The 12985-nt window shown below is 27.1% G+C and overlaps 1 protein-coding gene across 1 annotated transcript in view; it reads right to left on the bottom strand.

Moving 5' to 3' along the window:
• LOC107443661 (toll-like receptor Tollo) overlaps nt 1-12985 on the bottom strand; it is a 138427-nt gene that overhangs the window by 78876 nt on the left and 46566 nt on the right. Inside the window, exon 2 of the mRNA XM_016057604.4 lies at nt 12851-12883. The gene's annotated coding sequence lies outside the window, so the exon portion shown is untranslated. The remainder of the gene's footprint in view (nt 1-12850; nt 12884-12985) is intronic.

The raw sequence follows: 12985 nt of genomic DNA, 5'->3' as shown, positions 1-12985 counted from the left end.
TATTTATCAAATTATGTGCATTTTAAGGCTATCCTCTCTAATTAAAGGAAACGGATATTCTACTTGAGGTGATTTATATGAGTTAGACACATGGTAAAAAAATAGAAAAACAAATGTATAATATGATTTTTTACTTTTTATTAGATGGTTACTAAACGACCACTTATTGCATAAGCACTCTTGTTTTCTTTAATTAGTACAGCACTAAATTTGATGGGTATTAAACAACCTTATTTTTCCCTCGACGCTTTTATCTTCGTTGATGCATTTTAAGCATCTGTGTTATGTTGGAGAAAACTTTCAATCTCTGATGCATTATTAAACAATTGGTGATGTCAGAGATATTTAATAAAAAAATGAATCGGACATTCTTTATTTGAGTCACTTGTTTTAAAATATATAAAGGGGAAAAAAACTTTTGTTTTCATGATTAGGAAAACTCTAGCTGTGAGTAGTTGAAACTAATAAATGATTTTAGAGCAAAACAAATGGCGGGAGAGAAACAAATCTATGAAATTACGCGACTGGCCTGAATCGGAGTCATGGAACTGGATCTGCATTAGAAAGGTTCTGGGTTCGAATATAGGGCGAAGCATGGATGTTCTTTCATTTTCTGTACTAACTGTGGGAGCAACGTTGGCCCATCTAATATGATGTCCCTAAAAGAATGGCCAACAAATCTACCCTTCAGATGCATGTGTGACGAAAGGTCATTTTCCTGGTGGGCATAGGAAAAGAAATATGTGCAGTTTAAAGCTATCCTAACTAATTAAAAGAAACGGATATTCTATTTGGGGTCATTTATTTAAGCTAAGCACATTATTAACAGTAAAAAATAGAAAAGCACATAGATAATATAATTTGCTATTCTTTATTTGAGGGATATTAAACAACCGCTTATTGCAGAAACACTCTTACTTTCTTCACTTAAAGCGTTCTAAGCATTTTTGTAATGATAGAGATAGCTTCAATATCTTATGCATCGTTAAACAATCAGAGAAATTAAAGCATATTTTTTACCTATACCTTACTTAGGTGACCTGTTTTAAAAATTCATAAACTAAAAGATTTGTCTCGTTTGCATGATTAGATAAATTCTAGCTGAGAGAGTGTAGAAACGTAGTTTTTTAAAAAATGGAGTCATGAGAAATTAGGATAAAAATACACAACGATCAAAATATGAACTGAGAAAAATTCCAGTACATTTACCGTAATCTATGGTAATGAAATCTCTGGTTAAAAAAAACTATATTCAGATAATAAAAGCTAAAATATACGGTATTTAAATCATTAATTAATTAGCAATTTTTTTATTCATATGGAAATGGTTTAACTGGAATTCAGGTTTTCAAAAAAAATCGTATTGCCACACATTTAGTAAATACAAAACTGAAAATTTAACTTAATCAGTGGTTTTCGATACCATGCTCTGGATATCATGGAAAACTACCACATTTTGCCACATTTACTAAATTTTATAACACATTATAAGGCCATAATTTGTTTTTAATTTTAACAAAATCATTTCTAAAGAGTTTAGGGAATGATTTACCGAGATTATTGGTGTTCTTTTACAGTCAATGGGTTCTGATGTACTTTAGAGACTTGGTAAATTTTAATGTATTCTGGTAGCTATTACCATACTTTCTTCTCAACGTAATCAATATTATGCTATCATCTCTAATTAAAACATATATTATATCTCAAAGTAAATATTTTATGATAAGCACAACATAAACTGTTAAGAAATAGAATTTGTTTACTCCTTAGATACATTTTTAATTTATTATGAAAAGAGATTTTTACAGTTTGGTGATAATATAAAAATAGTAATAAATATTTTATAGGACATTTTTGTAGGATATTTAGATAATATTATGTTATGAAAATATGCTCAACACTTTCGCAACTCATCATGTTCCTGATAATATATATATGTATATATATGTATTGAGTGCTCTTCACATTATTGTATTGATATATTTTGCTTTGGCTATATTGATACAATATTATAATTATATATAATTTTTCCATTGCTTTCTCTACATTTTGAACTTATACATACATACATATATATATATATATATATATATATATATATATATATATATATATATATATATATATATATATATATATATATATATATATATATATATATATATATATATATATATATATATATATATATATATATATATATATATATAATTTAATTTCTCCCGCACGCTAAGGGTCTGTCCCCACCTGCTCGCTGCAGACCGTCAAATGCCGGAACAGCTTTTGCAGATTCACCACTAGCTTTCACGTTATCTTGCTTTATTTTCAATACAAATTTAGTATCGCAGAATTGTTACACAATGCATACTAATGAGATTTGATATGCTTGGTTATAAATTATCTTAGTATTACTAAACATTTACAGCGTGTCATTATTAACGATCTGTGAATTACCCAGTGGAATGATCCGAAGACAATAGTAGAACGCGCACATTTACACCTCCATTATTTCAGATATCTGGATGATGGTAGACATCAACCAGTCTACGGGTCATGAATCATGCCTCACATAGCCATTAATAATTTCTGCTAAGAGTCAGCATTGGCTTACGTTTTAGAATGGCTACTGCAACTCTTGAAGACAACCAGGGAGAATAGAATAAATCCTCTCCTGTTACTCGTCTCTTGGGATTCATTATCCGTTATCTTACTTGAGGATTATTTTAAATCTCAGAATTAGTTATTATTTAGTAACATGAATTTAGAAATACAGCTTTGCAAGATTAATACGTAATTGATTTTGAAAACTGGTTTTGTTCTCTTATTAAAGAGAGTTAAATGCTATTTTTTTCCTAAATTTGCTTGCACAGAATTTGTAGCCTCGTGATAATATTGCAAGAATAATATTCATAAATGTAGCCTAAATTTAGTAGTTTGAATAAATTATTTTGATATCTTGTTATTTTAAATTTTATTTCCAAAACTTACAAAATAGAAAAAAATGATATGAATGAATGATAATTAGTAATTGACATGGTAATTAGTTTAGATCCATTTTATTGTAAAATTTTGATGAAATAAGTCTCCAAATTAGATGCTGAAAAATTTGCAAAATTGGTGAGTGTATAATTTATTTATTTTATTTAATACTAAATCGACATATTATATAAACGTTAAAGGGTGCATTTAAATCTAAACACCACTAATGGAGTACTTCTTATAGCTAGTTAACAGGTATTTACATTTATTATTATTGAATTATTTTTGCATCCCAAAACATCAATTTTAACTTCCTCTTTGAAATCGACAGATGGCAACAATAAGTTGTTTATTTGTAAACAAGAGAGGTTGTAAAATTGTCATTGCAGGCGCTGTAAACTATTCCGAAGAAAAAGAAGTTTACTGTTATAAAAGGTTTGCATGTTTTTAGTTGGGTAATAAAGAAAATATGCTATCATGAAAAGATTTAGATAAATTTGTCGGTTAGATTACATGTCTCTAAAATATTTTACTTTTATTCACTTCTGTCTTATTAAGCATAATTTACATTAGTTTCAATATTCATTTTGTGATAAGCGTAAGTTTGATAAACAAACTAATTTTATTTCTAAAACCTTTGTTTGTATATTTTCTAAATTTATAGTACTTGATGTCTAAATTTATAGTTCTTGGAATGGATTAATATACGATGTAAAATGCATCCTCTCCTAATGATGAAGCAACCTGCAAATATTTTTGTATACATCTATTTTGGTAACTGTTTAAAAGATTTTATAGGATATGTAATCAGCTTCTATTTTTTTAATTTCAATAAAGTATGCAAAGTATTTCAGTCCTACTTTTCTCTGTAAGAATTTGTTATACCTTGATTATGATTGTGTTTTCTTCCTCATTTGAATTACGACACTTTGTAATTTTACTTTACTGACTTGATTTTTGAAAAAAATTTAAAAAATCTTTTTGAAGGACTGTTAGTACGAAATACCATGCATATCTTTTTCATAGCATTATCTTTCATTGTTTAAAAGATTTTGTTGGGTTTGTTTTATGATTTTATATTTTAATTTTAAAAAAAATGCCAATCAACCAAAATTGTTCATTTATAATATTACTAGCTAATTTTTTTCCATCTAAAAAAAGCGTTTGTTTTGTATACAGGTTTAATTCCGTGATATGTAATAATATAAACAACTCTAAAAAACATTTTTATACCTCACATATAATTTTCTGAGTTAAAAGTACTTTAAAATAACAAGTTTACCTAACAAGCCAATAGTGAAACTCAGAAGATGTATTAAAAATCATCTCCCGTCAAAAGAAAACTTTGAAAAGATATCTTAAAAAATGTTTCATCTTTGTTTCAAAATGGACACTTCTATACAAAAGAATATCAAAAGGAATTGGCAGAGCTTCAAAATTCCAAGCCTTGTTCTTAAACTGGAATCAATTCAGACTCCACCCAAAAGAATCCTTTTGTATTTCTCGTTCTTATACCTTCTTAATGTGTTTTTTATCCTCGCATGTACCGACAACTAATCTCATCAATAACTCGTTGGAAGGGCCGTACAAGGCATTTCCGTAAATACCCACCCATCGACATCTATATATTTAGTTCTTTCAGTTTTCTTTTTAGTTTTTTCAGTGGCGAGTATTTTTCTGAAGGGTTATGACGAGTGAGCAGTTTATTTTATCGCTGCAGTTTTTTTTTTCAAAAATAAGCCATTGTAAAAATGTTTATTTGAATCAAAATAGAAGAACAAATGTTGGTATAAAATGAAGTCAATTTTGTTTATTGGTCCAATATTTTGTGTTTATTTTTAAGTTTAAAGAAAATATTCGAGTAAGATAATTTGGTGCAAGTGGTTTTTTGGATTGTTTTTAAAACTTATATTTTCAGCTGTAGAATTTTTAAATATCATTGATTAAAATACTTTACATTAGTTTTTTGGAAAAGTGTCATGTGAATTAAAATAAGTTTGACAGCAGCGTTAAAATTTTTTTACTTCAATTTACAATAAATTATTGTAATAATTGTTTTATAATAAATTAAAATTAGTATACTTTATACTAGTAGTATTAATTTTTGTATTAACGGAAATGTGTAGGGTAGCTAAAACAACTCTTTGCCTACATGTCACCCAAAATTGGATGGCTATAGTCGTTATTTTCGTGTTAAAGTTATGGAAAGAAACTATTACAGAAACACAGATATCTTTTATCGATGATCAGAGATAAATAAATTAAAAAGAAATGTAATAATAGGAAAGAATACAGTAGCGAAAGGTAGCATTTTAAAAGAATAAATGGAGCTGCTAAATCAACAGCAGTTAAATTAATTACCAATTCCTTAAAATTATTAACTTTTAAAACAATAGTAGGAGATGTAAAACGAAACGAACAAACAATTTTTTTATGTTCAGTCACACGAATATGTTAAACAAAACTTACCTTCAGTGTATGTTGTATTTGTTGTAAAATTATACGTACAGATGCACCACTCCTCTCTAAAAAATTGTAAACGCAGACACTAATGCTGTTTTGGAATTTTAGCTCAAGCTCAAAGCGTAATTTTAGCTTTCGTGTTTTAAATGTAAACATCCTTTAAATCAAGAAGATTTATAAAAAGCAGAGAGGATGATACAGTTAAGTCTTTAACATTTAATGATTGGTTCGTTAATTTTCTACTCAAATTTCAGTTTTAGAGGTAGAACTTGACGTGCCGAAATATTACATTGATTTTATTGATTAATTTAAAATGATTTTTTGTAATTCCAATTCATTATTGCTGTTGTAATTGCTTTATTTGCGACTTCCTTCGCACTGTTTGCTTAAAACAGTGTTCCTATATCCTTTTATGCATGGGAAGTAGAAAAAAATTCTCCTGTTATATATTTTTTATTTTGTAAGCCCATTCCCTATGTTGAAGTTAAAAAGTAAAAATAGATGGGTTGCATAGTATAGCATATATAGTGCGACAAAAAAATTGTTATTTTTGAAATCGTTCAGACTAAAAAACGAGAAAATTATTTATTGCGATTGTACAATCACGAGAAAATATATGGCTAGAAAATATAAAAGAACAAATATAGCAACGAAGGATTCATTATTGTCGGAGTGGAACAATTAATAGGTAGAGCTATTTACTGTATTATAATTTCACCCTTTGGCAAATTTCAATACTTCTACTAATTTCCAAATTATTATAATAAATTACTTTTAATGCATTGTTTCGGACGCTTGATTATAACAGCGATGCAGGAAAAATAAATTAAATCAATACCATCAACCCATATATTTTTACGGTCATAGTCCATTACCCAACTAAATACATACACTGTTTCTTATATGACATCTTCATTAGTTTGAGCATAATTATCGGCCTACCCGATAGATGAATTGCAATAACTGTCGAACACATTGATGATATATCTTTAGAGACAATAGCCATTCCATTGATTTGTGAGACTGCAGCTTTTCTCTGACCATAATGCTCGACAGTAAGTTGTCTAATGACGTGTTCAGATATCGTAAATAAATATACTATTCGAATCGTGTCTTCCACTTTCACCCCCCCCCCAAAAAAAGCAAACATCGTATAGTGGAAGCATTTCAGATACGTGTTGTCAGTCTTACAGCCATTCGTTATATCCTAGTGCTGTTCTGTCACGAACGTGCCTATTTTATTGAACGCTGGCAATCGACTTGAGAATGCCGTGACGCTCTCTGTCTGTGTCTAAATGCCTCTGCGAATGCAACTGGAGGAAAATAAGTGTAAGTTGCTGATAAAAGCTCCATCTGAGCTAAAAGCAAATATTTACGAAAAAAAAGAGAATGGTTTACGCGAATCGTTATGCTGAATTAAATAAGTTGTTTCACAAAAGTATTGAATTTAATCATGTTTTTAAATTATATGTTCGGAACTTATTTATTGCGTTGCCTCTAGTTTGTAAATCGATTTTTTATCAATAACGAATGAATATGAAGAGATTATTTATGAAAAGAACAATAAAAAAACGAGTGTTAAGTGGATAGCTGTGTAAATAAATTCGATTATTTTTATTAATTAAGTTTTTGAACTAGTAATTAAAAATTTAGATAGCAAATGTTTACAAACGAAGAGAATGTATTAAATAAATCAATCTGCTAAAATTAGCAAGTTTCATATAAATAAAGAATTCAAGCTTTTTATTTTAAATTATGTATCAGAGCTTATTGATTGTATTAGATTTATTTCGTATGTCAATGTCTTATCCATAACGAAAATATCATATAATTATGGAATTATGATGTATTATAAAAATATTAAAAATTGCTTTAAATATGCATTTGGTAAAAAATTTATATGAATAACAAAGACAACGTATCTTGATTTAATTAAACTATTTATAAATAAAGTTTTATGGAGCAAATATTAAAAAAAATAGTTTTCATAAATTGAGATATTTACTAAAAAAGTTTTGAATCAATGCGTTTTAAATATTTATAAAAGCATTGAATTTAATCATAATTTCAAAATTGCGTTCAGTACTCATGTCATGCTTTATATCTGTTCATAAATTGATTTTTCTCCGATAAAAAAAAATATCGTAAGATCAAGAAAATAAATAATATAAAAAAAAAAAAGGTAATCTATTGAAAATTTCAGTTTCAGGAATACATATACAATTTTATCAGATTGATTGCGTGCATCAATTGAAATTTGCAACATGCAAATAATGTCGAATGCATATAAATTTAGAACCATAACTAATAATTCGAAAAGTAAGTTATAAATCAAGCTGCAGGTATTACGTTTCAAAAAAAAAATTGAAGCCATTGTCTAATGAGGAAAATGCTTTACAGTAAAGTGAGTTAGTCCTAAACGAAACTATAAAAACTAAAAATATGCTATTCTTGTTACAAGAAGAAATTAATTCAGGCAAAATTACGATAATGTTTGGTAATGACGTTCCCAGTAGAAAAAATCATAATCCTGGTGAATAAAACTAAATTATACGGTATTCAATCAAAAATGAATAACGTAACTATCTTTAATTTAGCTTTCTATTTAAAGTGCAGTTTCTTTCAAAATATGATAAAAACTAAATCAGTGGTTTTACAAAAACTATAGTAAGCATAATCCAAGAAACTATATCTTAAGAAAAAAAAACTAACTGGGAGATTTGATAAAAGAATTATTATTTCCTGGCAAAGAAAACAACAACTGTATATTTAAATATTTTTATCATTTTCCAATTTTTTTTCGCAACTGATTCAAATTTGATTCCTTTTGGAAAATCTTAACTATCTTGAAATTACTATCCTTACTATCTTTGAGTCAAAAAGTCAAAATTAAATACCTAACTATCGTTAAATTAAACTTTTATTCGAATTAGGGAGTCTTTAAAAAATAATAAATGTAGTGATTTTACTGATATTGTAGCTAAACGAAACCATAAAATATTTCTCATTTTTCATTAGATAATTATATATAAATATTTTCAATTGAAAATTTATCAAAAGCAAAGCAGTTGTATCCTAGTTTATTTCTTTTCAAATTATCAAATATGCTTTTAAACATAAAATAAAAATTGAAGATCTATGTAAAATATTTTAAGAAATAAATAAAAAGTATCTTAATTTCAGCTCCATATCTGTTTCAAAATGAAATTGAAAATTTTTGCTCTTGAAATGTACTTAAATGTAGATAAATTTAACTATAATATTTTAGTTAACTTAATGAGATAGTTTGAAGGTAAATTAAAAAAAATCATTTCATCAGAAATTTTAAAAGAATATTTCATTCCTTAAAAACTGTAAAATTTTAAATTCTTAGCTTTCTTAGAAAATTATTGTAAGCAAATGTTTATGAATTAAGAAAGATTTCTTTCTTAATAAGAAATTTCAAAACAAGTTTTATTCATTTATTAATTACAATCATGATTTTATTTCCGTCATAAACAAGAATTTTTTTTTCAGTGGAAAATTTAGATCGCGCATATTTATTTAAATAAACTTTCTTAGGAATATATCATACTTTATTTAATTATGTTTGATAAGCAAAAATGGAAAACAAAGGTGCAATAATTGTGAATTAAAATGTGGAATTTAAAGTTTTAAATTTATGTTACCTTAAAAACTTATCTTCAAAATTATTCAAGAAAAAATTGTTCATTAACCACTTAAGCAAATTATACGTTATTGAATACTCAATTTTTGATTAAATAACATTTTACAAAAATAAATACAAAATATTTTCAAGGATATTATTAAAAATTAAACTTTTGTGTTTTGTATTGTTTCCAAATTACCTTTTATGCTAGTTAAGTTTGCATGGATCTCAATTTTAACACAATGCTTAGATTTGTCTATTTTAAACACAAAACACATAGTTTACTAACCTAACTTAGACACACACATCTATATAGAACCTATTTTATTAAAAAGTTCAGTTTAATTAGGGTTTGTTGAGAAATTTTATTTGACAAATATCATTTACCTAATCAATCTTGTATTGAACGCAATTTTGCAACAAAAAAAAATTCTACGTTATCATTTTCGGAATCTCTTCATCATTTTTGTAATCTTGCAAGAAAACTTATATCTTTTTCGAATAATATTTTATCATTTTCGGACTTGGACATCTATTTTATAAAGTTAGAAAAGGGCAATTGAATTTTAACTTCATGTTTTCGTAATTTTAACTCCATTCTACAAGACTAGGTGAATCATAAATAAAAAAATTTAAGACTGAACACTGACATATATATAAAAAAGAATTCACTTAAGTGTTTAAAGCATAGGATAGCAACGATAATTCCGACAAAGGGACAAATCATATTTTTGTAAAAAAAAAAAAAACAATTAATGTTTTCTGTTATATTTCATGTACCTCTGTATTTTTCCACTATATTTTGTCCTCTGAAAATTAGGTCCAAACAAGATTTTTTTTTTCTTGTACTATTTTATACATTGGCTACCTGTATATATTATGCATAAATGTTTAATCAAAGTAACAACTAGCAAAGTTACATCGGAAGTCGACAGTTATCACTGAACGATATGATTTTCAAACTTTATTTTATTTCAAATATTTGATTCTTCTTCCTGACATCCCATTGAATATAGAGAGAATGTTTTTTTTTGGATTTATTTATTTTTACTATTATTTCCAGAATTCTCCGCTTTCCCAACCCAGTAGTTTCTTATTGTTTATCATTGTTTATTTCTTCTTAAACAAAATTTTTCCCCAAGAACTGGTTTCTAAATATTCATTTAATTTATCATTGCATGAGAAAATTTTGTGAATGTGATAATAGTAAAGAAACAAACTATTATCTGGATTTCAAAAATAGTACTCTGTACTTTAAAACGATTTTAAGTATAGTGGGATTATATAGTTGGTCTCGAACTAGATCAAAAAACGTGTCTGTATAAGAAGTACTGCAGTTTAGTGTAGATGTAGTATAGTGTAGTTTAAGAAATATCAGCACAGAAGGAAGTGCTTTTGAAATTAGGCCAGAATTTTTTTTCTGCGTGGAAAAAATATTCTGGTAAAATTACAGTACTGTATGGTATTGAAATTTCTGGCAATTCTTGTTACTAAAATATATGATATTTAAACCATTCATTAGGTAATTTTTCAATTAAGACGGTTGATCAGAAATTCTCGTTTATTAAAGTATTGTTCTTATTACCACAAATTTATCAAGAAAATACCAACATGAAGAGTAAATTGAACTAAATAAATGGTTTTTAGGCCATGCTGATATTTGAAAAGAAACAACAGGATTAGCGAGTAGTCATCAAGATTTATTCTTTGTCTTAGAATAACAATTGCGAATAATTTTTTACAAGTTCATTTGCTAAAACTCACACCAATAATATTATTTTTAAACATATAATATAGCAATTAGATAAACAGAAATTGTTTGCTGAAAATTAATGATGAAATACGCACTAACTTCTCAGGTGTATATATTATCCAACAATTCTCTTTAAAATTTCTTTACTTTACAAATTGTTTCTGCAAAATGCTTTTAAAAAATATTTTTTTGGATTTATTGATTGAAAAATATTTATTTATGGTATTTTTTAAAAATATATTTAAATATTTAGTTGAATTTGCCCTGAATAGTTGGTATAGTTGCTTAGGCAAAATACAATATAAATTAATATGTTATAAAATTCTTTTTAATTTTAAATTTTTTACTTTTTTTGAGCAAGGGAACTCAAAGGAAACAAATATATTTTTATAAAGAAAAATAACATTTTGCACATGAGTTTAAAGCTAAAAAGCTTTTGTTATTTATTTTTGCAAACATAAATTACGAATTTCGTTATGTTTATTGATGAAGATATCGATTAAGAACCAAGATTTAAATTCGTTACAAACTGTAAAACTCTTCTGCAGTGCAAACGGAGCTGAACAACTTTCCGCTTGCATTTATCATAACTGACATCGAAATTATTCGATCAATGATTGTGTGTCGGCTAATGCTGCATGCAAAATACAATTCAGAAATGTACAAACACGCATAGGAATGTGTAAGGAAAAAGCGTGATCAACATTAATATCAATTGAATGCCTAATGTAATAGTAGTCACGCGAGCTGAAAAAAAATTTGAATAATGCTCTTGTTTTCCGTTACTATATGGGATTTTAGATCGAAGCCTGTTCCAGAAAATGCTTGAAAATTCTCTTGTTTTACGATATTATATAGGATTTTAGACACAAGCCTGTTCCTGACTAAATACAAATCAAGACATTTGAGCCGCAGTGGCTCAGGTGATAGAGCGCTAGCTTTCCAATGAGGTGAACCAGGCTCGAATCCCAGCGATGGCTGGTTGATTCGAATTCCTCACCCAGTAAAATATCCTCAGTAGTAGACGAACCATGGGCTTCCTTTGCCAAACATGGGAGAATTTCCTGGTTTTCTGCGAAAATCTCTATGCTATTTCATGATTGAATTCATAATTAGCGTGATTAACCTAACAATATATTTCTCGGGTAAATTCCATCAAAAAGTCCTCCACGAAGACAAATTTCTCCCAATACTTATTCCAGGAGTTCTCTTTTCTTCCTGTATTGGGTTTCTAAATTAAAAGACTATGGAGTTGACCATTGCTATTGGAAACCTGATATTGGGTCAGCGTTCAACGATGGTTATAAAAAAAAAGAGAAAAAAGAAAAAAAATAGAAATGTTTAAGAGAGCAAAGAAAAATAACTCCATTAACCCTTTGGTGACTAATCAAGATTTAAATGATGATTGCTGAAAAAGGATTTCGTTGTACGAAACCAAATCCAGAAATCATCTAATTTTACCTATCAAATTTACTTTGTTGAACTTAAATATTATTTAATTCTTCAACTCATTAGTTTCAGTTAAAGTAAAAAAGGGCTCTATAAAATGTCAAAGAGGGCGGCTGAGGCGGAAAAATGCAATATTCGTCCGAAAAATCGCTGAATAACTACATACTTTTTAATTTTTAGTAAAATGCCATCATTTGCCAAGTAAACTTGTATTAAGGATTTTCCGCATTTAATTTAACATATTGAAAATTTGTAAATGTAGCAAGAGTAACAAAGAAAAATATTAGACGATTTTTTTCGAATTGAGATTTTTCTCTCTTATTATATAAAGTTGAGTTGTTTTATTTGTTAGCTCAATCTGTACTTATTTTAAAGAACTGCCACATCCTTTTCGCATAAAATATTCATCATAATTTTTAAAGACCTATTTAAAAGAATGATTTTATTTCACCTATTCAGAAATTTAAAAAAATTACGAATATTATTGTTATTTTTTTCAAGTTCAATATGTCATTCTTACTTATTAATTTTATGACATTCTAAAATTATTAACATACCTAGAATGCCTTTTATTTGCGTTCTTGGAACATCTGAAAGGAAGAAATAGAAATTAATTGAAATGCTAATATATTGAAATTATTAGAAATTAAGAAAAATATGAAATTCAAAAATAAATGTGTATAATTATTTAA

This window comes from Parasteatoda tepidariorum, chromosome 6 (genome assembly GCF_982258835.1).
Source record: "Parasteatoda tepidariorum strain Cologne lab strain chromosome 6, Ptep-v5.0, whole genome shotgun sequence".
In the NCBI taxonomy this organism is placed as follows: domain Eukaryota; kingdom Metazoa; phylum Arthropoda; class Arachnida; order Araneae; family Theridiidae; genus Parasteatoda; species Parasteatoda tepidariorum.
The sequence above is the reverse complement of the archived record's forward strand: the minus strand, read 5'-3'. Positions and strand labels throughout refer to the sequence as shown.